The following is a 27,346-nucleotide window of genomic DNA, read 5'->3' as shown; positions in this document are numbered from 1 at the left end:
ACAATTGGCCTCTCATCAGAAACTTGGGACTAATATGGAGAACTTAGATGTAAGCAAAATTAAATAATTGGGTATTGATTAAAGTAGCAATAAAGGTCAATATTTCTAGTAGCTTGGCAGAGAGGTCTATTTACAGGCTTATTCTATTTAATATTTTTATCAATGACTGAGATCTAGGGACAGATCACAGGCTTGTCAAATTTGCAATTGATACGAATCAGAGAGGTACAGCAAATATACTGTATAAAATATTCAGATTCCAAGAGACAGCAACAGGCTAGAGAAATAAACTACCATATGTAGTTAAGGTTAGTTTGACATCACTAGTCTCTGAATTACTAATTATCATATCATAATCATCCTATCAGATTTTGTTTTAGGCTAGTAACTGATAAATAATCCTAGGTAAGAGCATTTCCAAAGAAATATACTTAAAGCAAAGTCTGTATTCAAAAAATACATAGGAATATGAATTTATTTTTAAAACTTATTCAGAGCAAATTAAAAATTGAGCTGTAAATCAGAATTTCATTGTTTCCTCTAAGAGTTTCATATAATGAAATCAACTCATGACCTGAAAGCTAATCTCAGATCCTCTTCCCCCATGAGCTGCATTATAATTAATACAATGGATATTATCTGAAAAATGTCATGGTAATTGTCAAGATAGAAAGAATTTATCTTAACTTCTGTGGTAAGAGGAATAGCTCTGTGCTCTTATCCATAAGAATCACTACTTTTCCCCCAAATAAATGGATGTTCAGAGCAAAAAGACAATTCACTGGAGTATGATCTTTAGCTCAACAAGGAATACTTTTTTAAAGAATATTTATGTTTAATAACTGGCAATTCTAAATACTGTACCCTGATCATTAGCACTTATCATGATTTGCAGTTATATATTCACTTGTTTACTCATTCATTGTTTATTATTTTCTACTATTTTGTAAACTCCACAGGGACAGTGACCATGTCTGTTTTCCTCATCAACATATTGTCACCACTCAGCACAGTTCCTTGCACTCGTAGATGCTCAATATGTATTTATTGGGTGAATAGTTTATAGAGATCAAGTTAGCTACCAAGCTTGATTAATGATTTTCCATTAGCTGATGAGTTGAGTGGACAGACCATTTATTTCTCAGTGTTTTCCCCATTGTAGTAACTGATTGCCGTCAGTTACATGTGAAGAATATTACATTTTTCCTTTGATGTTATCACCAGAAAGGTGACCTCTTTACATGCAGATGACCCAGAGGAAAGCAAAAATTGTCATGAATTTACTCAAAAGAGATTTAGTTAGTAAAACATTTATAGTGAATCTCCTCTGCTGCTGCTATTTGTGTCTGTTTAAACCTTTTTGTCAAAAAAAAAAAAAATACTTAACTGAGCTTGATTTATTGATTGATTGTACAAGAAGAAATTTTGAATATAATAATTTTGGAGAAAATAAAATAGTTTGACTATGACATTGCAAAGGCATATTTGAACATACTCTTTGGGCCTGATTAATGTCATCTGTAAAATGAGTATTGACTAAATGCTTCCTATTTTATGTAATGTAACTGATACCACCAAGTGATGGTTTAGAAAATAATTTCACAGTTTAGAAAATTATTGGTCTAACAAAATCTTAATCAATTTAAGTGACTCAAGTAGCTCTCCGTATTCCACTATATTCCATCTCACTAACAGTGAGTATTAAAGAGCGAATCATTATGGCATTCTCCCTATTCTTTTAGCCTTCCAACCTTCCACCCTCGTCCGTCTGTTTAGTGAAATATCTTCTCCCTAGTTTCTCACATTCTAAACAAGAGCATGGTATTTCTGAGAGATCACAAACAGAAAATAGTAATTTCCTAAGAAAGTAGTGTGCAGAAGTGATTAACACATACTAAGGGGGAGCCCCAAGGTAGAATCCAGACTACATTAAATAATTTATAAAATTATTAAATACAGATATGTTAAATAATGGCCTGTTCTCCTGGCAGTTCACAGTTTAATTTCAGAAGTATTCTTCACCTGAGCTTGTACATTACCACTTTCTACTAATTTCTTTTTGAATTTGAATATCTGTTAAGTATTTGCTATGTTATGCACTAAGTGATTTATATACATCATCCCATTCAGTCCTCCCAACAACACAATGTAACAGACAGTTCTTATCCCCATTTAATTTACGATGAGAAAACTAAGGCTCAGGAAGGTTAAGATATTCGCCCAAGACTCCTCAGCCAGAAATTGGCAGAACTTAGTAAAAGAGCCACTGTGCAGATGTTTATTAAATCTGAAGTGAGATCATTAGAATAAATGTCTAAAGAAAGAGGTCCTACAAGAGAAGGATCTTGGTGCACATGAACCAAGGGATCATGTCATGACTTCCAGACGCAGGAGCCACTGAGAAGAAGGGTTTCCTCAACCGCATTGCTGTTCCAAGGCCAAAGCACAGCTGTGACAAAAGGTTCAGTGGGAAGGGCATGAGGTGACCCAAAGACTGCTTGGGTTGAAGCCCCACCACTGCTACTTCCTAATGATCCTGGACAGTTACTTGACTTATTTGGCCTGCATTGCTGTCATCAACAAAATATAGGTGCAACTTTTATGAAAACTTAATAAGATGGGCTCCTTGTTAACAGTAAAACACCATGAATATGCTATTATTTGGCTTCTTCTGTTAATGGGACCAGAGGTTGCTGAGATACTGGGAAAGAAAAGGGTCATTCTTAGAAGTGCTTCACCTCAGTTCTTCCCCAAACCTCTGGCCATGTGAGTAGCCCTCTGGAGTCAGTTGGAGGTTAGTAGAGATTAAAGAGGACTAGTTTATCCTCTTATCCAAAGCTATTGTCCTGGTAAAATAAGGATTTGTATGCCTTTCCTCAGGATTGACACAGCGTGACACCACAAGATGAATTTTTATTGGGGACAATGCAAAATATCGTACACATGCGTTACACTAAATAAAAGGTTCTGTAAAGATTTTAATATTTGAATGCTGTGCATGGAAAATGTGTGTGCGTTATGTATAAAATGCAAATTTTTGCTAATTTGAAAATCCTGTTTTCATCAGACAAGCATAATGGTTCTGGTTTGCTTCGAGTAAGTTTCCTTTCTAAATATTAGTTCCTGTTTGGAAATGTGTTTTCTTCCTTTCTTTTTTTCCTTCATACACAAACAAAGTTACTTGCTTAGAGCATTTATCACAAGTTCTCTCAAATACTGAGCATTGTCTGGGACTTGGCTTCAGAAACTGTAATCTTTACAGTGACAACATTTTCTAGGCTTCCTTTTTAACCTCTTTGCTTTTTCTCTTGTCTTCCAGTTACTCCTTGTGGACATTCTTCAACATCTCTCTGTAACATTAATAAAATATAGGGCTTAGAAAATTGCCTCAGCAACTCTGATGAATGAATTAGATAGAGGTTTGTGGGTTGTTGAGGAAAAATCATTTCTCTCCTCTAAAGATTCTTTCAGCGTTATGATGGACTTGATTGGGGAAGACATCACAATTTTCAAAATGCAGGGTGGCATGGTATGAGTCCCTTTGATGTGATGCTCCATCGAAACTGCCGTTTCTCTTCTCCTCAGAGAAATGGCCTAAAACTTCTGTGTCTTTCATTCTCCATTTAGAGAACACTAGGCGAAAATCTACAGGAAATTCTATTTACTTGGGTTTTTTTTCCTCTCAAATAATTGTTTTGAGAGAATCTCACCATTTATAAGTGAAAGTAGCATTTTCAATTCTTTATAGTGATACTCCTTACTATTAGATGGGAATAGATCCTTACTGGAAGCCTCCTAAAGGGCTTTCCAGCAGGCAAGAAGTGAATCAGGGAGGCTGAGAAGATTAGTATGCCTCCTGTTACAGGGCCAGGTGGGTCCTGAGGCAGCCTCTCTCCCACCATCAGAAACACCATTGGTTTTGGAGACAGAATTACAAAAGAGCGGGAAGAAGCACATGGATTCAGTACTGTCTTGGAGCCCCTCTGGGCTCTCTACATCTGTCTACTAACTTTCCAAATCTAGAATGCACATTGGACTCCAAGGCTCTTGACAAAGCCATTCCTCCCTTCAATAGCCCCGATGTTCTGCCTCTATCTCGTATGCAAGGCCATGGCCCCTGACCCCACGCTTTTTATAGTCTCTTCCAGAGTTTCTCTGCCCCACTTCAGCATTTGTCATTCCTAAAGTTCCTGACGCATAAGCTGTCTTGATACAGGTTGATGAGTAGGCCTCACAAGGTAGAGCCTATACCTTCTCGACTTTAGGACTCTGTCGAAAATATCCAAGTGGGTTCAGGAAGTGGTAGGTGTTAAGGCCCTCCCCCACACCACGCCAGCAAGAACAGCAGTGGCCAGCTTCTTTCAATCTAACATCTCCTACTCGCATCTCAGTCCCAGCTATGCTCTTGGCTGCCATGCAAATATCCCTAATATTCATTTCTTCTTTACCTTCCCTCTGACACGAAGTTAAGTCCTTCCTCAGTCTTTTCCTGGACTTCTTCAGCAGCCTCCAAACTGGCCTCACTGCTTCCGATCTCTCTCTCCATTAGTCCATTTTTCTTGCTGCTACCAGAGTCTTGTTCTTTAAAAGACCAATCTCGTGAGGTCACTGGGCTGCTCCAAACCTTTTGGTGGTTCCTGGCACCTCAGGATCAAGTCCAAACTCCACAATTCAGGCATTCCTAGATATTCATTAAATCACCCCTACCCCCTACCTTTGTCTCCAGCTTCTTCTGGAATTTGTCAACTTAGATGCCTAAGGGCCGGAGTAGACAGATGAGTCAGGTAGGCTGGGAGTGGAAGGACAGTGGGAAAATGGAGACCTCACGTCCTCTGAGAGAGGCTGCTCCTACTCAGCTCTAACTCTTGCCATGCAGAAAACGAGGTCCGGAAGGGATAAAGTTTATTATTTTTCTAGGGAAGCTAGGAATCTGGATCTTTATGTGAAATCTCTTAATTTTTAAATGTTGACAGTATTTCATATATCTTTTGAATAAACAAAAGGACAATGTACAGGCCAAATAAAACATGGCATTCAGATGAAGCCCGTGGATCATCAGTATATCATCTGCCTCTCTGCCTCTATCTCCTCTAATCCAAAGTTCTGCAATTTTGTTCCCTATAAATCATCAGATGATAAATATTTTAGGTTTTACAAGCCCATATGGTCTCTGTGGCAACTATTTAACTCTGCCATTGTAGTATTAAAGCAGCCAAACACTCCATGTAAACAAATGAACATGGCTATGTTCCAATAAAACTTTATTTTTAAAAATAGGTAATAGGCTGGATTAGGTCCATGGCTGGCTGTAGTTTCCTGACTACTGCCTAATTAAACTAAGCTATCTGATATTTCTCTATAGACTCCATGTGATGATAAATTTCGTTTCTTTGCCTAAAATGTCATTTCTTCCTTCATCTGCCTGGTTGGCTTCTAGGCATCCATCAAGACTGAACTTAAGAACACCTGTCTTGGAAACTATGCTGGATTCTTTCTAAATCTCAGCTGCAGTAGAGGTCCTCTGGGCTCCCATTTTTCCTTGAACACTCTTTTTACCACACTGAACTTTCTGTGTTGTCTTATTTCTTTGTCTCTCTAATTAGACCATAATCAAGCAAGCATTTATCTAATATCTAATTTATTGAACAAAAAGAAGTAATTGATATAATAGATAAGTAAAAGTTAGATATTTAATTCAACAATGAGGGGCACCTGGGTGGCTCAGTCAGTTAAGCGTCTGCCTTTGGCTCACGTCATGATCCCAGGGTCCTGGGATGGAGCCCCGTATCAGGCTCCCTGCTCAGCGGGAAGCCTGCTTCTCCCTCTCCCACTCCCCCTGCTTGTGTTCCCTCTCTGGCTGTCTCCCTCTGTCAAATAAATAAATAAATAAAATCTTAGGAAAAAAAAAAACCAGTGAGAAACAATGTGATTTCTTTTCTTTATCCATATTTAGGGGAGGCTTCATGGGAGGTGTTATTTAGTGTTGTAAGGAGCAGAAGCCAGGAGGAACGGTCAGCCTCCTGAACCAGGAGTTGGGAAAACAAAGGTCTGTGCTTAGCTCTGCCAGTTACCAGCACTTGTTTGGGTCAACTCTGAAACCTTCTGGACCTCAATTATGTATATCTGTAAAGTCAGCTCAACATGTTGATCCATAAGTATCCTTTCTATCTCTAAAATTCTTTGGGAAGCTTTCTCAGCAGTTTAAACCAGAATAGAATGAATATAATTTAACCCTATTTAATGCCATAATCCAGTAATAACTTCAGAAATTATTGGGGGACATATAGAACTATTTTTCTCTTCATTTAATGTCTCCAGAATATTCATTTGGTGGGGGTAGGTTTTTTCTTTTGTTTTGTTTTGTTTTTAGTTTTCTATTCTCCTATATTTTCAATTCTAAGTTTTTGCACTTCTAGAAGTTTCTCGGCTCTTTCAATTTTGCCATTTCTAATATGTTTTACATTACAAAACGAGGTAATCAATTTCTCTAAACATCTTACAATTCTGTAAAGGGTGAGGGCAAATGGAAGCAGAATACTGTACTGAAAAGAAAACAAACTTTGGTCAATAAAGATTCAATTTCTACTTCTGTCATTCACAATATGCAGCCTTGGGGAAGGTACCTTCCCAAACAGGTTTTCCTCATCTGTAACACTGGGATAATTATACATACCTCACACAGTTGTTGTAAAGGTCAAAAATCATAAGTTGTTTACAGCACCTAATACATAGTAAAAACTCAGCAAATGATGCCTGCTACTTTTACTATTTTTATTGGTTCTGAGTTATTTCCTGTGGTCATTTTAATACATGGATTTAAGCTTTCGTAGCCTTTTCTAAAAATTTCAAATGTGTGGGTCCATAGCTGTTCTTTAAAAAGCTCAGACTGATATATAGTCAGATAGTATCTGGGAGAACATCAAGTATCCCAACTGACACGTAAAAGTATACCATAAATGTGGAATCTGAATTGGTAGTTCTACCACTCATCACAGGAGTGGAAACTTTCCAATGTCCTAACTATGGTTTATATCTTTTTCATTCTAATAAAGAGACAAAAAAAAAAAAGAAAAACCTTAAATCGCCCTGGATCCCTATTGAATGCCATGTGGGCAAAGACATGATCCAATTATAGCACATTCAGAGAGCAATTTCTCCTCATTTTATTAGGCAATCAGTAAGATGTACTCTATTGTCTGTTGGAGGACTATGAATTAAAGTGCCTGGAATCAGAAGAGAGCTCTGCACAGTCTATTTTCTCCCAAGCTGGAAGTATCTCTGAATACACTTTGTGGCTCATTAGAAAAGAGAGGCAGAAATGATTGAGAGCCAGAAAGACTGATCAAAGACCTAAATATACAGCTTACCAAATGATGCGTAGCAAGGGTGAGGGGGGAAAATGGGATTAGAAATTGATACAGGCATGGCACAAAGGAGGAAAGGAACTTGTTTAGAGAGCTAACCAGAAGCAGAACCATGAAATTGAGCCCAGGAAATACTCATCCTAACCCTCAGAGACGGTGTACTCATCACATGGCTTGTTGAAGACTCCCATAGGAAACAAAGGAGAACCCAGAATCAGTCAAGCAACTGATTGCTGCTTTGGGGCAGGTGGGCAATTGAAAACACACACGCAGTTAATGTTCAGAACCTACAGGAATGGAATTACAAAATTTTAATAGAAGAGAGATATACTGTATTCTTGCTTAGGAAAGCTCAATATTAAAAATGCTACTTCTCCACAAATTAATTTTAAAGTGTAATGTAATTCCCCCAAACAATATGACCACTCTTTTCTAAAATTGGATAAAATTATTAGCATTTCATATGGAAGAAAAATGAGTTACAATAATGTCTAAAGCAGTCCTGAAAAAAAAGATTAATAGAATGATACAATTACTATAATTATTGCAATGTGGTAGCAGTACAGGAAAGGACAGGTCAAATGAACAAAATAGAACACCCAGAAATAAACAGATGTGTGTCTGTGGACATGCATGCACATGTATTATATACTTAAAGCAGCATTACAATTCAGTGAAGAATGGGAAATGAGATGAAGTTGGGCCATGTAGCTGGCTAATTACAAAAAGACAAAAGAGAAAGTATAACTCTACCATTATAACTTATATGAAAACAAATTCCAGATGATATTTTTTAAATGTAAAAAATACATAAAATCACCAAAAATACTAGGATTACTACTTAATACTACTTAGTAGCACTTAATAAATATTTGGGAGAGGTTTAGTGGTCATACAATGTGATTGCAAAAACAATTGAGAAGTTTGGATTTATATTCTGAAGACTGGTTGCCAGGGTTTCAAACATATTGAAATTACAGAATATTTCACAAATTCTGCAGGATTTTATAGTTAATTTTCTTTTCAGTATTGTCTCTAGCTGCCAGAAAATTAGTCATTTGCTACTGATATTTGGAATTCCTTTTCTACAGTTTTCGATTCTAAGATGGTTTTTGAGAAGAAAGGAAAAAAAAAGAAAAGCATACTCAGACCCCCCCCCCCCGAGTTAGACATTAATCATGTGACTCTAACCACAGCCCAGCATACAGGAGGAAGATAATTGATCACAGTAAAAGCAGCTTGCCATAAGAAAATGTTTTGTATCTTTTCAGTAGTTCCTGGAGTCAAGGAATCAAACTGAGAAGAGAATACAAGCAGTATATTATTGGGAGACTATGGCAATCAGCACAGCTGTTCCCAAATTGTTTGTCACATATTTCAGCCCCCGCTGTTTTCTTTTTTTCTACATTAGGAAAAAAATCCATATTGCTCTGATTTAGCTTTCTTAAAGTGCTTCGGGTTTCTAAGGCAGTTCTTTAAGTAAGTTACTATTGGGGTACTTCCTTTTGTTTATGTGTAATATGCAAATTGAAATAACAGTACTCCCCTCTATGTGTCAGGCTAGAACATTTCAGTGAGAGGTGTCATAGAGTTTGCCCTCAGGAAAGTGTGAAAATGTAACTTGGTGCAAATCAGCTGGGAATTCCCGTGTGTGTCATTTCAAATCAAATCAGACTAGTTGCAGGTATTTTGGTCTGTTTTGCTATAAACAAAAGGACACTATGAAATTGAGGTTTGATAAACAATTCTGTCGGGGAACCTTGAAATCACCTCAAAGAAGCAATTATTAACCTCTGTTTTCTTTAAAAAAAAATATTTTATTTATTTATTTAGAGAGGGAGAAAGAGAGAACACAAGTGAGGGGAGGGGTAGAGAGAAAAGGAGAGAGAGAATCCCAAGCAGACTCTGCCTTGAGCACCGTGTCCCAGGACCCTGAGATCATCACTGGAGCTGAAACCGAGTCGGATGTGTAACTGACTGAGCCACCCAGGCACCCCTACCTCTGTTTTCAACTGGGCATCCATATTGGTGGTCTGGCATCCTAACTGCCAGGTTCCTCTTGAAAACCTGTCAGAGCATGAGGATACCGCCCTGAAGGTCAGTGTGACTGAAGGGCTTGGCTTTCAGCCATGCCAGCTCCTTGCTTAGTCATGAAAGATTATCCCATGAGTAAGAGAGATTGTCTGAAGGCAATAGGATCGCACACAGTTTCGTCCTACTTTGAAGGCAATAGTCCACTTAAATGGGCTGCATTCATACAAAATCACATGGCTTCAGAGTTTGAGACTGAAACAGGCTCAATGCAAAGTTTAGCTATTGTTCTGTCTTACACAGTGATATCTACTGCTCTTCAAGCTTGATGCTGCCGATGGCAATCACTGTCTATGTGGAGACAAGGCCAGCGCAACTCTGAAGTGACCCAGCCCATGTGGGGCAGGCTGAGATGCTGTCTTGGATTAAAGGCCAGCACTCACTGTCTTTTAGATGCTTCTAACATTGATGATTAACCCAAACTCAGCTCAAAAGTACCCCATGCTTTAATCTCTAATAGCTTCACATTGACCTCTATATCATTGTCCTTGACCTCTTAACTTTCCATTCAAGAACCATTCTAAGTTAACCTGCTGTGTATTTTTTCACTCGTGCTCCCGGGCCCTAGAACACTTCTTAGTCACCTTGAAGAAAACAATCTAATTTAAAACAACTTTGGAGACTAATTGGCTGCAAAGTGATCCATCAAAAATTTTTTCCATAAATGAATATTCCATTCTGGGTTTTCTTTCATGTATCAGTTTGATTTTTGAAGTGCCACAGATCAGGCTTATACTGCTTTGTTTTCTTCTTTGAGTATCTTTTTGGCTTTTTGCTGTTTTCTCCACCCACTTATGTCTCCATTCCCAGAATATAAGGGAAACTAAATGTTCAAAGAGTGTATTCATTTGAAAAAATCTAAATAATCAACATTTAGGGCTGGGTCTGATATAATTGTTTGGAAAGGTTTTTAATGGATCGTGGGTAAAAATTGGTTAAAATTGAATGTTTTCCTTTACTATGTTATTATATGATAACTTTTTATATAAAGGATATGAGGTAGCATAAGAGGAGAATGCAGAACAAACCTAATAACCCAAGAGACTAGTTAGCTGAAGTTAACTAAGGATTAACTTAAATTTCATAAATTAAAGAAAAAATATCTAAAGACCCAAGTCTGAAAAATTTTAGTATTTGTCCTTTTTTGTGTTTTTATTGCTGTCCCACTTTTAAATGAAAGTAATTTATGCACTTTAGAAAAAAATAACAAATTGTAGACAAGCAAAAATAAGTACATTAGAACCCCTGACCATGATCCAACCTACTTAAAGACAGCCACCATTATATATATACCATTTCTTTGCTCATACATATGCATAATATAAACATATAAACAGACATACCTCGGAGATACTGTGTGTTTGGTTCCAGACCACTGCAATAAAGCAAATATTGCAATAGAGCGAATATCACAATAAAGTAAGTCAAATGAATTTTTTGGTTTTCCAGTGCATGTAAGAGTTATGTTTATACTATATGGTAGCCTATTAAGTATACAATAGCATTATGTCTAAAAAATGTACATACCTTAATTTAAAGAATACTTTATTATTAAAAATGCTAACCATCATCCGAGTTTTCAACAAGTCATAATGGGGGGCGGGGTCATGTCTCGAGGTTGACGGCTGCTGGCTGACAGACCATGTTATTTGATGGTTGGGTGGCTATGGCAATTTCTTAAGATGACAAAGAAATTTGCTGCATCAATTGACTCTTCCTTTCATGAATGATTTCTCTGTAGCATGTGATGCTGCTTGATAGCATTTTACCCACTGTAGAACTTCTTTCAAAATTGGAATCAATCCTCTCAAACCCTGCTGTTACTTTATCAAGCAAGTTTATGTAATATTTTATATCCTTTGTTGTCATTTCAATAATCTTCACAGCATCTTCCTCAGGAGTAGATTGCATCTCAAGAAGCTGCTTTCTTTTTTTTTTTTTTTTTAAAGATTTTATTTATTTATTTGAGAGAGAGAGAATGAGAGACAGAGAGCACGAGAGGGAAGAGGGTCAGAGGGAGAAGCAGACTCCCTGCTGAGCAAGGAGCCCGATGCGGGACTCGATGCCGGGACTCCAGGATCATGACCTGAGCTGAAGGCAGTCGCTTAACCAACTGAGCCACCCAGGCGCCCTCAAGAAGCTGCTTTCTTTGTTCATCCATAAGGAGCAACTCCTCATCTGTTAGTTTTATCACGGCATTGCAGCAGTTCAGTCCCATCTTCAGGCTCCACTTCTAATTCTAGTTCTCTTGCTATTTCCACCACATCTGTCTTTATCTCCTCCACTGAAGAACTCTTGAACCCCTCAAACTTATCAGTGAGGGTTGTAATCAACTTCTTCCAAACTTCTGTTAATGTTCTATTTTGACTTCTTCCCATGAATCATGAATATTCTTAACGGAATCTAGGATGATGACTCCTTTCCAGAAAGTGTTCAACTTACTTTTCCTAGATCCATCAGAGGAATCACATTATCTGTGGCAACTATAGCCTTATGAAATGTTCCTTAAATAATAAGACTTGAAAGTTTAAATTATTCTTGATCCATGGGCTGCAAAATGGATGTTGTGTTGGCAAACATGAAAACAATATTAATTTTGTTTTATTTCTCCTTTAGAGCTCTTGGGTGCTCAGGTACATTTTCAGTGAGCAGTAATATTTGGAAAGGAATCTTTTCTGAGCAATAGGTCTCAACAGTGGGCTTAAAATATTCAGTAAACCATGTTGTAAACAGATGTGCTGTCATCTAGGTTTTGTTGTTCCATTTATAGAGCACAGGCAGAGTAGATTTAGCATAATTCTTAAAAGCCCTAGGACTTTTTGAATGGTAAGTGAGCATTAGGCTCAACTTAAAGTCACCAGCTGCATTACCCCCTGACAAGAAGGTCAGCCTCTCTTTTGAAGCTTTGAGACCAGGCATTCACTCCCCCTCTCTAGCTATGAAAGTTTTAGATGGCATCTTTAAGGCTGTTTTGTCTACCTTGCAACATTAATTATCTTAGTTAGATCCTCTGCATAGTGTGCTGAAGCTTCTACATCAGCACTCGTGGTTTCATTTTTTACTTTTATGTGATGGAGAGAGCTTCTCTCCTCAAACCTCATAAACCAGCCTCTGCTGGCTTCAAACTTTTCTTTTGAAAATAGCTTCCTCACCTCTCTCAGCCATCATAGAATTGAAGAGAGTTAGGACCTTGCTCTGGAGTAGGCTTTGGCATCTGAGAATGTTGTGACTGGTTTGATCTTCTATCCAGACCACTAAAACTTTCTCAATTTCAGCAATAAGGCTGTTTTGTTTTCTTACCCTTCATGTGTTCACAGGAGTGGCACTTTTAATTTCCTGCAAGAACTTTTCCTTCACATTCACAACTCAGCTAACTGTTTGGCACAAGAGGCCTAGCTTTCAGAGTATCTCAGCTTTCAACATGCCTTCCTCACTAAGATTAGTCATTTCTAGCTTTTGACTTAAAGTGAGAGATGTGCAACTCTTCCCTTCACATGAAGAGTTAGAGGCCGTTGTAGGACTATTAATTGCCCTAATTCTAATATTGTTGTGTCTCAGGGAATAGGGAGGCCCAAGGAGAAGGTGAGAGGAAGGGGGAAGGCCAGCTGGTGGAGCAGTCAGAACACACACAACATTTATGGAATAAGTTCACCATCTCACATGGGCACAGTTAGTGATGCCCCCAAACAGTTACGATAGTAACATCAAAGATCACTGATCACAGATCACCATAACAAATATAATAGTAATGAAAAAGTTGGAAATATTGTGAGAATTACCAAAATGTGACATGGAGACACAGAGTAAACAAATACTGTTGGAAAAATGGTGCCAATAGACTTGTTGGACATAGGGTGACCACAAACCTTCACTTTATTGTAAAAAAATACAATATCTACAAAGTATGATAAAGTGAAACACAACAAAACAAGTATGCCTATACCTTATTTAGAAATTGTATCATACCATACAAAGTGTTTGAGAATATTTAACCGATCGTCTATTGTTGGATATTAGTTTTATTTTACTGTGTATTGGCGAATTTTCACTATTGCAAAGAGGTACAATAATAATTAGTAAAAATAGAAACTAAAAACTTAAGAGAAAGGAAAGGACAGAAAATTATTCTGGAAATTGACAAAAAATATCTAAAAGCTAAACGTTATAAATCAGACTCAATGAACACCCAAGTTACCTGTTCATGAAAAAAAAATGTGTTGTTGATAATTATTTTCAGCAATTTATTCTTCTGACTAAATAATCCTATTCAATAAATTTCTTGTAAACTAATTGTTTTCTACCACCAAGTTCCTTTATTGGGTCCCATTAAAGATTCTGCTGCAAGTGTGTGGCTCTTGCGAGAAAGGACCACTTTCTGAGCCCCAGGTGTTCCACCCATTTAACATATTTCAGATCTATTTCTTGCTCCTTCAAACTGCTGTTCTTCTACCAACCTTCTAAGTTTCTCCTACAGACATCAATTTATAGGAATACCCAAATCATTGCTTATAAATTAACTTTTACACAATCAACCAGACCTTAGCATAACATATAATTGTTCCTACCTTTATCTACTTTGTCTTTTCACTAATTTCAGATAAATTATCCTTCTTTCTTGTCAGAGTGAGTCCCTTCACTTAGATCCTCATCCCTCTGTGCCCATTTTAAGATTTTATTTCTAAATTCATCTCTCCCTCTATTGTGTTGTATCTTTTCTTTTGCAACATCTCCTTTATTTCTTTTCAGATGTGCTCCTATTTCCCCCTTCTTAAGCAGTACCTTGGCTTGCCACTACTATTTACTTTTACTTTTAATAAATTTTTCTCCCATCACCAAAACTAGCAAATGAGTTGTATTACTCAGCTCTCTTATATCCCTCCTTAACCCCTATAAACTGGCTTTCTTCCCATGGACTCAATCAAACCTGCTTCTCCATTTCTTTTTTTCTTTTTTTTTTTTTTTTTTTTTGCCATCTTTTATTCTGTTCAAACTGCCCTTTCCAGGAACTCAGCCTTTCTTCTCTGAAACATCAACAACTGTTCAACGGGGCGCCTGGGTGGCTCAGTTGGTTGGGCAACTGCCTTCGGCTTGGGTCATGATGGCAGGGTCCTGGGATCAAGCCCCACATTGGGCTCCCTGCTCAGTGGGGAGTCTGCTTCTCCCTCTGCCTTGCCACTCCCCCTGCTTGTGCTCACTCTCTCTCTCTCTGTCAAATAAATAAAGAAAATCTTAAAAAAAAAAAACAAAAAACTGTTCAATGGCCTACCTTTGAGGACTCTCCTCATTTCCATCCGTTCCCTATCCTGCACTAACCCGGCTTTCTGTCTTTCCCTAGACCCCCAGCTATTTTGTCTTACCACCTTTCTTACTCCTGATCACAATAATGAGCCTTAAGAATCTATCTTCACCTTTGTTTCTCTCTTGGATATTATGCCCTTCAGCAACTTGTCTGTTTTCATAGTTTCACATCCAGTCCCTATTTCATGAATATGTGTTTCTGCCTGAATATAGGTTTCATGAATATAGGTTTCTGCAAAGGGAACATAAAGATCAATTATTTTGAGATACTGCATGGTGAACACAGTTTTATTGTCCTCTCATGCTTGGAATGATACTTTGGCTGGCTATAGAATTTTAGGTTAGAAACCGGGTTACTTCAAAGATTTTAAGACATGTTCCCTTGTCTTCCAGCTTTCAGTGCTGCTTTCAAAAATCCAGTGCTGTATGACTTTCATACCTTTGTGATTTATTTTTTATATCTCTAGGAATTATTTAAATTTTCCTCTTTATTCCTTTTGTTTTGAAATGCCACAATAATGTACTTGGTATAATGTTCTTTCCCATTCACTGTGCTTCATATTTGGTGAGCCCAATTTATCAATTGATATCCTCGGAAATTTTTTCATGCCATTTGTCTGATAATTTGTCTGATCATCTCATTTTCTCATCTTTCAATTCTTCACCTATATTGATCTAAATATCTATGTATCTATTAATATAAACATTTTCTAGGAAATTTACTCAACTTTATGTTCTAACTTTGAAGTTTTCATTTCAACTCTTGTTATTTTTATTTCCAAAAGCCCCTTCTTATGTTTAGGTTGTTTCTTTTTCTAGACTTCTATTCTTATTTCATGAATACAATGTCTTCTCTTGCCTCAGAATATTGATAACAGATTTCAGGATTTTTTTTTTTCGTGCATTAAATTGTGTCTGTTTTCTGCAAATTTTTTTTTCTGTCTTTTCATTCTCTTCCCTCTTTTTCCTCACCACTTCCGAGAGGCCTATCTGAATATCCATATTTAAGAGAAAGGGAAGTGGGGAGGCCTAAGAAGGCACTGGAAATGGGTTAGGGACAAGTTCTGAGCTTGTCAACCGGTGAACCTCCTTGAAGGGTAGTTGGGGAAACTGCTGTTTATTTGGTGGCACCTCCAAATTTAAGTATCTGCGAACCAGTTTTTCCAAATAGGAGGCATGAGCCAATTACCAACATTTTGAGAGACCTGTGTGTAAAAGGGTCTGGGGGTTCTCACAGTTCATTAGATGGACTTTTGCTTAACCCACCTCTGTTCAGTTCTGCATGTCACTCTTCGTTCTCTGTGCCTGTTGCGCCCAGTCCAGAACATTCCTGGTTCAGTCTCTGAAGAAAGAAAATCCCCATGAGGGAGGGTGTGTGATAACGGCAGGCTGCCCAGAGATTGGATATTCTAAATTTAACAAAACAATGTTAAAGTTTACCTAGAAACATAAACATTCAAGAGTAACAGGTAAAATTGTGAAAGTCCTGATTCATGCTGAGGAACGACCTCTACCAGATACTAAAATGTATTTTGAAGCTCTAGCCATCAAAGTTTGGTGCTTGTGAAGGAAAAGCCTGGGAGCTTCATGGGAGATTGAGTCGGAGAAAACCCGAGCACATGTGGGTATTTTGAATATGATAAAAGTGGATTTTCATATCTTGTAGGGAAAAGATGAATTATAACAGGATATTCATCGCATCCTTGTTTATGAAAGCAAAAAATTAAAAACAACCTAAATGTTCATCAAAATGAAACTTGTTTAATACACATAACTTCACACAACATTTGTAACTATTCAAAAGAACAATATAATTCTGTGTGAGCTGATTTGGGAGACACCCAACGCATGACTTAAGAAGCAATTTGCTGAATAATATGTATGGTATTATCTCATATTTGTTCTGAAAAAGAGAACATATCTATTTGCTAATCTGTGCATAAAAGGTCTAGAAGCATAAGAAATATTAATAGTACCCCTGGGACTGGGGGTTGGGGACTGGGAACAGAGGGGAAAAGTCTTTCACTTTTCACTTTATAACCTCTGTGCTCTTCGATTTTTTTTTCGTTTTTTCCCCCATGAGAATACATATCTTGTATAGCTAAACTTTTGTTAAAAATTAACAACTATAACATTGCTAGCTTCCCATCCAAATACTAGATTATGAAATAGTTTTTAAATGTAATTGAAAAAATATTGATCCTACGCTGGCCTACCCTATAGCAAATTGGCCCATGAGCTGGGATTTATTTATTCAGGCTTGTCATCATACCATATCTTTGCCCTTGACAACTCCAACTGCCAATCATCATGTTTTCTTGCTTGCTTTCTTTAGAGCCAGATGTCTAAAGTTCTTAGATCACTCTCTCCAGAATTTTTATTTACTTACCTTGTTGCAACGTAAGACTTTCCCAGATATCTGTCTCCTAGATCATTTGCTACAGTTGCAACAGATCTGTATGTAGAACAGTCTGACCAAGAATAGACTGATCTTCACCCCTGCTTTAACTCGCTGGAGTGGGGAAACAGATCAAAGTACCCACAAAGGACACAACAACCATGATCTATTTAGATAACTAGAGAATTTACATAATTTCACATTTCTTTTCTTCTAGAGAAAACTTTTTAAATGATTCAACTATATACAAGTAGATGGCAAATAAAATGTACTCATTACCCAGATCGTTTTAGAAGATTGATACTATTCCAGAACTATTTTTACAGGAATAAAAATACAGCTACTGTTGTAGTCCTCTCCCTATTCACTTCCTTTGCCTAACTCCATTCTCTCTGAGGGGAACCACTGCCCTAAAGTCAGTGTGTGTTCTTCCTGATGATTTTTTATATGCCCTATGTCTGTATGTACCTATAAACAATACATAACACATATCTGTGTTTTAAACGATTTACATAAATGGTATTATGTTGTACCTTCTTGTTTTAATTAGATTGCATTCATCTATAAGTAACCAAAAAATCCTCTACCAAGCATTAAATAATTGAGTTTTATTTGTCTCACATAACAAGAAATCTAGGGCAAGGTGGTTCAGTGGTGATCGAGTGGTTTAGTCATGTCATCAGAGATGATAGTGACCTTATCTATCATCTTGTTGCACCATCCTAGTGTGTGGTTTTCTACCTACTGGCTACAAGTTGGCTACCAAACCTCAGGAGTTCACATTCCAGGAAGGAAAAAGAGGGAAGTCAATGGCCAAAAACCTTTTCCTTGTTTTGACTTTTTATTTGGGAAGGGAAAGATACCCCAAGATTTTAGTACATCTCATTTACTGGAACTGATGCACCATTTGCTGCAAGAGAGGACAAGATATTGAATATTTTAGCTTTTCTGCTTCCTTAGTAGAGAAAATCATTGTGAAGGGTGCGGGGAGGGGGGACTATTAATGACTTCTAAGTTATCATTCATGATGCCTTCTATCTTATTCTTTTACAACTTCCTTTTTTCATTTGCCATTATGTTTTTAGCAACTTAGCCATATTGGTAATTCTAGATATAATCCATTCATGTTAATTGCTGTGTAATATTCTATCTATATATTACATACAAATATATTTATATTTGTTTATTTGTGCATTTTCCTGTTGATGGACCTTTAAGTTGTTGCCATATTTTCACTGTTACAAAAATGCCATGTGAATATCCTTGTATATATCTCTTTGTGCTTTTATACATGTAATACATATTACATAATAGTTTAATACACAATACATGCATTACACAATATATTATATATAGTGTATTGTATATTATACATAAATATATATATAAAGGGGTGCCTGGGTGGTTCAGTTGGTTGAGCATCTGATCTTTGGTTTTAGCTCAGGTTGGGACCTCAGATTTGTGAGATCAAGCCCTGCATCTGGCTCCTCGCTCAGTGGAGAGTCTGCTTGAGGTTCTCCCGCTCTCCCTCTGCCCTTCCCCCTGCTCATTCTCTCTCCCTCTCTCTGTCTCAAATAAGGAAATAAATCTTTAAATATATATATGTACATATATATAAATACACACACAGTAGAATAGGATGATACGTAACCTCATTTTCATCTCTGATCACACACATATACCTTATTTTGTGCTTTCAGTATAAATGCTTTTTGTTTTTGCCTTTTCTGCTTTCATTTAGACTACTGAATTCTTGATATCCCTTTGTTGATGTTGTTGTACTGCCAGTATGAAGTGATTCATTTTAGTCCCTTTTATTATTTTAGTCAATACCCTTAATTTAAATGCATAATTCACCTAACATACATAATCAACAAAGTCTAAAATAAATAAATGTCTCTGGCATCATCCTGGCTAATTCTGAGAAATTAAAGTGCTTTAACTCTTTTCACTCCTTCCATCATTTGTGTCATTAATCATCTAGTATTTTAGTAACCATTCAATAATTGATTATGTTTACAATCAGTGCTTGATTTGGTTTATATGTTTAATACTTTCTTTGCTTAACATTGCATGTACCTATTCTTCCCTCTGCGTCCAGTTTTCTTCTTTCTGAAGCCATTCCTTTAGCGATTCTTTTACTAAAGATATATGATTAGTAAATTATCTCAGTAGTAGTAACTTAGTAGTAAATTACTATGTTGCATCATTTCAATTTATTATGCGTGACTCTTAGCATGCTTTTATATTTTTTCTCTCTCTTTATCTGCCTGTGTTCTGGATGATTTCCTCAGGTCTCTGATTCTCTTTTGAGCTGTGCCAATTGAGTTTTTAGTTTTATTGCCTATAGTTTCTGTCTAAATTTTGGTCTGTTTCTTTTTCAAATTGACTACATTCCTTCATTATGTTTTATATTTATTTTTAAGGTATTATTAATCATTTTAAACGTAGCTGTTTTTTGGTGTCTTTTAGATTGTGCAGTTGTTTTTATTTCTTACGGTACTAGTTCTTCCTTTTAAATTTTTTTGGGGGCACCTGGGTGGTTCAGTTGGTTAAGCGTCTGCCTTGGGCTCAGGTCACGTTCCCAGGGTCCCGGGATCGAGTTCCGCATCGGGCTCTCTGTCAGCAGGGAGTCTGCTCCTCCCTCTGACCCTCCCCCCGCTCATGTGCTCTCTCTCTCTCTCTCTCTCTCTCTCTCAAATAAATAAATAAAATCTTTAAGAAAGATTTTTTTAATTTTCTGTCTTCCCTTCATTGTGGTTACTATTTTATATATATATATACATATATATATATTTTGTGTGTGTGTGTGAAACAAGGTTGTAATGAAAAGAGAGGGATGTTGGTTTATATTGTTCTTCAGTTCAGTTAAAGAAAACATACAAACTCATCTTTTGCGAAGCTTTTTTCTTTAATAACATCCAACGGAGCTTGAGTTTTCACTTTGTTTCTTACCCCCGGATAGCCCCGTTCCTTTATTTTGAGTTCAGTTTTGTGTTTAAAAGTTGTTATAACTTACATATAAATTTATATACACTAATACAGGAGGGAATTCTGCATTAGTTTAGTTCTACTGGTTGCTGGAACAACCTATTAACAACTTTCTGAAGACACTGAACTTGCTTAGCACTGCTCTGTACTCCTGTCAGCGCTTAATGATGTCATGAGGTCATTGAAAACAGAGGTCTTAAAAGTGGTTTCTGTAAAATTCCTTTAATATGTGCCAAAGATAATATCTGCTAATATGATTGTCTAAAGCTGCAGTTATAAACATGTAGGCCATCAGCCAGATTCCATCTGTAGACATATTTTGTTTTGTCCATGCATTGTTTTAAATAGTTTATGTTAGTTTCCAACATTTAAAAATTGGCTGATTTCACATAATAGTTAAGATGCTTAGTGTCTTTTAAAAACACACAAGCAAACAGAAAGAACCAGGAAAACACAGTTCCTCCTGCATCCCTGTGCTAGTACTAAAAGCCGCTGGTTCCGGTGTTAGAGTTCTCACTACTTTCCCGTGTTTCCACAGAGAGCTTGTTCCTTGACATTGTAGGCACAGCCTGGCAAGCACCCGAGTTTGCAATTTCTGGTCTAAAGAAGTAAAAAAAGTTTGTGGATTGCCATCAGATAAACCACCATTCAGATCCTAATAATGTGTAAGGGTCAATTAATCTGGTTAGCTGTTGAATGCTGTAGCATATAAACATTTCTTTTTTTTTTAAGATTTTATTTATTTATCTGACAGAGACAGCAAGAGAGGGAACACAAGCAGGGGGAGTGGGAGAGGGAGAAGCAGGCTCTCTGCCGAGCAGGGAGCCCGATGCGGCACTCGATCCCAGGACCCTGGGATCATGACCTGAGCCGAAGGCAGATGCTTAAAGACTGAGCCACCCAGACGCCCCGCATATAGACACTTCTTTAACTCATTAAGGTCGGAACGCTGATCCTGCTCTTTTGATATGCTCCGAAGGAAGTGTATTTATTTGGGGGAGTAATCCAAGGTCCTGGAAAGAAAATATATACATTAATTGTAGTAATATGAACATAATTTAGGCAGGCAGAAAAGAGGCTTTCATTTTTGCTTTGTACTGGTGCATTTGTATCTTTGTGAGGTTTGGTGGTTCCTTTGGAAGCAGAGGCTCCAGAACTCCCTCTAATTCTTGTTTCAATCAGTGGGCCTCTTGTTGGAAACTTGACAGAATCTGTGGGTAATTAATAAGAATTGGACATGCTTCCAATTCTAATTTATTTCTTCTTTCTAGTTTTGCAAGAAGTCAGCATCACAGCTGAGTGGGAGTGCTATAAACTTATTAAATAGCTTTATTATTCCTTGGTAGGTTAGTTATTTATTAATTCGGTCAGTACTAATGGGGAAAAAAATAGCCTTTATTGTCTTGCAATCTCTTCCATGTAAATCGTGTTCCCAGATACTCAGCAGCACGTTGTTTTTGATTTGTACCCCCACGCACTGCTACCTCCATCCCACCCCTTGCTTTAGCCACACTAAACTTCTCACCACGTCCTAGACAACTCTTATTGTCCCTGAGACCTAATGCCAGCCTCTTCTTCATCAAGACCAGTTCTGCTTGCTGTCTCATGTCAGAAGTCATTTTTTCTCATTGACGCTCTCAACCTGCTTTATTGACTCCGTGAAGAGCATGATGGCTGTCACCTAGTTTTATGGTTGGTCCTCCACATAGCTGTTCATCCCTAGGTTTTAACCTTTTTATGTTTTTGGTTTTGACCTCCTTAAGAGGAAGCCCCACTTCTTGTCTTATTCATCTTTGCATTTCTAGAGCCTAGCACTCTGCTCAGCACCTAACACACACTCAGCAACCTCATAATATTTTGAATTCAGCGTAATTACTTCAACAAAGGACTTGAGTTGGTTTATAGGACTGAGGAATATTTATTTTCAAAAAGGATAAGTAAACGTAAAAGATGATAAGACATCTCTTAAAAGAAACAAGAACATGGGTATCTGGCACAAATTGGGTTCTTAATTAGCACTAAATTTTGTTCAGAGCCGCCTGCCAACAAAGTGAAAACGGAAGTACATAAGTTTTATATAGTTCTCTAAGTTCGTTAAATAAAGCACACAGATCATTTGCCAGTGTTGTTTTGTTATTAAACTCTATGAAAAATAGGGCATAGAGTGGCATAGTAGGCAACGGCCTTGATTAGTCTTATGAAAGACACAGAAGTGTTTTTCAAATTGACCTTCTAAAATCCACCCTCAATAAAATCTAGAAGTAAAGCAACAATCCCCAAATGAACAAAACCACTACTATAATAGTTCTATAATAGTTCTTTAAAGAACTGATGATACGATGCAAAACAAAACTGGAGCCTAAGTAACTATTAGTTATATATTGCTGTGTAACAAATTACCTCAAATCTTTGCTGCTTCATAGGGCAAACATTTATCTCACAGTTTCTGAGGGACTGTTTAGGCTGGGTTGTCTCACAGTGTCTCTCATGAGGTTGTAGTCAATCTATTGGCCATCACTGCAGGCTCTGAAGACTCAAGTAGGAATGAAAGTTACACTTCCAAGCTTACTCACACGGCCATCGGCAGGATGCTTTACTTCCCAGTCACACAGGGCTGGGCATAACTTGGCGTACCCCAGAGAGAGCCATCCGAGAGAAAAATCGTGATATAGCACATGTGAGAGAATGAGAGAGCAACCAAAATGGAAGCCACAGTGACTTTTTAAATCTACTCCTGAAGTGACATACTATCACTTTGGCTATATTCTGTTGGTCACATAGACCAACCCTGGTACAGTGTGAGAGGGACTACACACGGGTGCAGATCCCAAGTGTTAGGGATCATCTCAAAGGATGGTCACCACAGTAAATGTTTGGTACTCGTATACCTTAGATGGTCTTTCTTAAATCTCTTTCTTAAATGAGCACTTTTAAGTATTGCGAGAAGATCATTCAGAGCTGATGTCTATGGCTGGAAGTCAATGTTTATGTTGTTGATTAATGAGAGATGTGTATATATTTCCAATCCCAGAAGACAAATGTTCTTGGTACAGTGTGAAAATGTGCAGGCCTAATGTGTGTATTTCTTTCCCATCTGTGCAATGATAAAGTCAACAGTTTCCTCAAAAGAAATCTGAATATGCGCAAGGGCTTAAAAGAGCTGCACATAGATTTCTGCCCATAGAATATGGAAGAGAAACTCCTGCCTTTAAATCCTTTAAGCTCACGTGTGGTCATAGGCCTTCTCAGGCACAAGTCTGGGAAATGCCATTTCAGATGCCTGGCTTTGGGTATGACTGCATCTTGAATGGTCCTCAGGGATGGAGCTGAAACTGAAAGAAAGAAATAGTCTTATAATGTTAGAGGGGCTCCCTTGGAGAAAGCCAGGTACTATGATCATCTGTACTGTCCAGTTGGATTAAGTAAGTGACCCAGTATTACAGAGCTAAGCATCAGATATCATATTCAACCAGGCCCTCTCATTTTAGACTACATGCAGAATTACCACACTTGTGCCTGTATTTCCTTGTAGCTTTTTAAAAGGAAATATTAAAACATTAAAAATGAATGAAATATTAATTAAAAGAAACAAAAAAAAAGCTACTGTTAAGTTAAAGTAATGTATTTGAGTATTAAGAATTTCTAGAGGGTAAAAGAATTGCTAAAATTTAACTAAGTCCTTTTATAGGCAGCTCCAGTGTTTGGAGCAACTGACCCGCTACAGCTGCCTTTCCTCATTTGTGCAGAACTTCTGAGAGAGTGGACCTTAGCTAAGATCTCACTGTTGAGCTCATGAGAGGTGTTGACCTAGAGCCCTTGGATCTGAGCCAGAGCATCCAGCATGGGTCAAGAGCATGCACAGGAAGGAGGCCCGTGGCTGTGGGGCTGGCTACGTGCTGCCGGTCCCATAGTGAGCGAGCCAGAGATCTGTCAAAGGAAAATGGTCCAGCTCGCCCCTGACTCTTGGCTGCTTTGAAACATTAGGTAGTACAACAGCAAACTTAATTTTTTATATGATCGTGTTAATGACAAATAAAACCTGTAGGAGCAATAAGTTTTTAAAAATTGAAGAAAGGCTTTGCCTAAGAATTTAAAACAAGTAGGGAAGGGCACAAGGAAGACTTTATGCAGCACACAGATTGAAAATACAAAACAGCAAGGGCTCCAGTCTTAGACAGGGTGGAGTGAGGGCAGGGAGGGATGGTGAGGCCTCCACAGGCACAGGGCCCTCGAGAAGGGGTGGGGCTTGGAGTAGTGAGGGGGAGCTGACGGAGGTGGGGGCGGGGAAACGCATGGAAACAGGGACCAGAATCGTGAGAGTGTCCTGGGCCCAGCAAAGTTGTTTCCTCCGGAAGAGTCTGAAAGAGGGGAGCAGTATTCTTGTGCAAACACATGGACACATTCCATCTGATATAGGCATTTATCAAAATATGTAAAACTGGGCCTTCCTTCTGGGTGATTCTACATAAGAGCTAGATAATGGGCTCAATAAATAGTCCCCTAAGGGTGTGGTTCATAGGCCTCTGGTCATGAGAACCTAGGAATTAGGCCACCTGATCTGTTAGCTAGAGGTTGGCTGACACCATGACCTTCATCCAAAATTTCAGCAGAACACTTGGGCTCTCTTCGTGAATGAAATAACGAGAAGCCGAGTCTAGTTATGTATCTTCCATCAAGCATCTGTTTTAGAGGATTCCTTTAGTGATAATTTTACTTCACCATTCACAATGTCTTCCTACATCTGTCCTTATGACAACTGTAAGAGAGAAAAAGAGTAAGCTAACCGCATTTTTGTTCCTTCTTTACAGACGAGGCAAAAGAAGCAGGGTAGTAACTCCTCGGGGTCGCCTACGCAGCCGTCCTGTGGTGGACGCTGTGCATTGCTGCTTGTCCCACGGAATCCTTACAGCAGCCTTGGAAGTTACCGCACTGAGAGGGGTCAAGGGACTTGCCCAATAATCTGCTGCCTCCAAGAGTGGCAGAGCTCACTCTCAAACCTAGAGGGTCTACCACCAACCCTCCTCTCTCTCCACAGTGAAATTCAAATGTGGTGGTTAAATCCGAACTCTGTAGTACATAGAGTAGCAGTAGGGGTGAGAGGGTTAAATAAATGCACGGATTTGGAGAACTGTTTGATTGTGGATTTGGAAACTCTACATAGGTACACACATTTGAAAAACAATCTATGAAGGTAGTATGAGACAGTGAAGAGTAGGGATTTTGCAGAACGGTGTCCTGAATTTAAATCCTGGCTCCCCCATTTACTGTTGAAATGGATTTGGCCAAATCACTTAACTGCTGCATTTCAATCCCCAAATCTACAAAGTAGAGCTCACCACAAAATGTATTTCATTGGAATGTGATAAAACTCAGATATTGTCTATGAAGTTACTTTATAATTTTTAAACCTAAATTATTTTGAATCTTTGTGTGGGGACGATCACAGTTCATTCCCCATCTCAAAGGACCGATCCTTGGTTTACACATATTTGTTGTCTGTCTCTTTGCTTCCCCACCTCCCCGATTCACCGGTATATCCCCAGGATCCACAGCAGTGCCAGGTACTTAGTAGGTACCCAGTAAATATTCACTGAATGAATAAAAATGAATCTCAATAGAAATAACCATATTGTAATTTCATCAAAGAGAAGATATTTTTGAAAAAGAGTTCCCCTCCTGTCATTATTGAGACTGTTTCCCCCTCAGCTTCCTGCGTCTAAGGGAAATGAAATATGTGCTTAAACACACTTGCAGCATTTCCGCTTACATTCCCATTCACCACTTTCTTATGATCAGTTAAAATAAATTACACAGACCTTCCTCCCCGCATTGTTTTCTGATATTTAGCAAGCCCTGCCAAGAAGGAGGGAGGCAGTCCAGTGGGTCTCTTCTCTCAGCCTCAGGCACAGTGAAAAAGAGGATTTGAAATAGTAGAAAGCACTTGTGGAGAAAATATTTCAGCCTTATCGTCTATTTAACAGTCTGTATCTCCTATATTTCATTATCTTAACTCCTCTCTATGACTGTGAAGCAATCTCCCAGTTCGTGCCTTAGCCGTGATTGCTGACCAACATGGGTGTTTTCATACTGATCAGTTTTTCTGATTTACTGTGCATTGAGTTTTAGGAGAGTGATCTCAAATCCGCTGCAGGAACAAGAATGTCATCAATCTCTGTACATCATTAATATTTAAAAATAGTAGAGTTATTAGCTTTAAGGATTGGCCTAATAATGTTAATATTTAAATCTGATAAATTAATGAGTTCTACTGTTTACTTTTCACATGCTTACAGTCCATCCAGAGGGAACTTCTCTCAGTTTTTGCTGCCTTTCAGGGCAATGGAATAACTGGAAGCAGCATTGGGCTGCTAGGTAAGAAACCAGAAAACAGTAGTTGGAACAGTTATTGATTAACTGCGTGACCTCAGACAAGTGACTTCGTTCTCCATATTTCCTTTGGTTTCTGAGTTAAAAAAAAAAAAAATTGGAAGAGCCGTTGATTGATTTCTTACTTTGAGAGATGAGAAGACAGATGAAATATCTTGGTACACTTTGATTTCTTACGGGTCTCAAGGGATCCATAAGGTGTTTGTTTTTTTTACTTATTTCCATTTCATTATATGTTTTATTCCGTATGACATTTTAACACTGAAGGCGCTGTGAAGGAATTCGGATTCTTTGTTTCTCCTAGAGTGCCATTTGCTTTGCAATAGCGCAAAGGAGAGATGTGGTATTTTGCTGGGTCACAGAGAGTGTCAGTGGCAAGTCAGGATCAAACTCAGGCAGTCGTTTACCTCATAAAGTCCCACAGCTTCCTGAGGATTATTTGTAGGTCACACGCATCTCAGCCTTACGTTTAATAACAACCACCACCACAAAGATGGCTGATTACTCAGATGTTAAGAATAGCCGTATTTCTTTGCAAACAAAGGCCCTCCTCCCAGAATAAAAGAACCACTTATGCCTTCCAAGTAAAGTCCTTTTATTATTAGATTCTGGGGCATTTGGCGATTTATACTGTTCATATTTCAATGCTCTTAATAACAGCAAAATAGCTGTAACTGACTGATAAACTACAAAGAAATCCAAAAACATAATTATGGTTTTTTAAGAATTAAATAGTAATATGAGCTGGGGGTGGAGAAATGACAGAGAAAATAATTTCTTTTCAAACCCTTTCCCCACGAGGCACATGCTGGGCTTT

General features: G+C 38.0%; 1 protein-coding gene and 1 pseudogene across 6 annotated transcripts in view; one reads left to right on the top strand and one right to left on the bottom strand.

Annotated features, from left to right (window-relative positions):
- Nucleotides 1-27,346, top strand: part of SLC9A9 (solute carrier family 9 member A9) — a 707,437-nt gene that overhangs the window by 328,004 nt on the left and 352,087 nt on the right. The window lies entirely within an intron of this gene.
- Nucleotides 9,705-14,746, bottom strand: LOC118357245 (annotated as a pseudogene).

This window comes from Zalophus californianus, chromosome 1 (genome assembly GCF_009762305.2).
Source record: "Zalophus californianus isolate mZalCal1 chromosome 1, mZalCal1.pri.v2, whole genome shotgun sequence".
NCBI lineage: Eukaryota > Metazoa > Chordata > Mammalia > Carnivora > Otariidae > Zalophus > Zalophus californianus.
The sequence above is the reverse complement of the archived record's forward strand: the minus strand, read 5'-3'. Positions and strand labels throughout refer to the sequence as shown.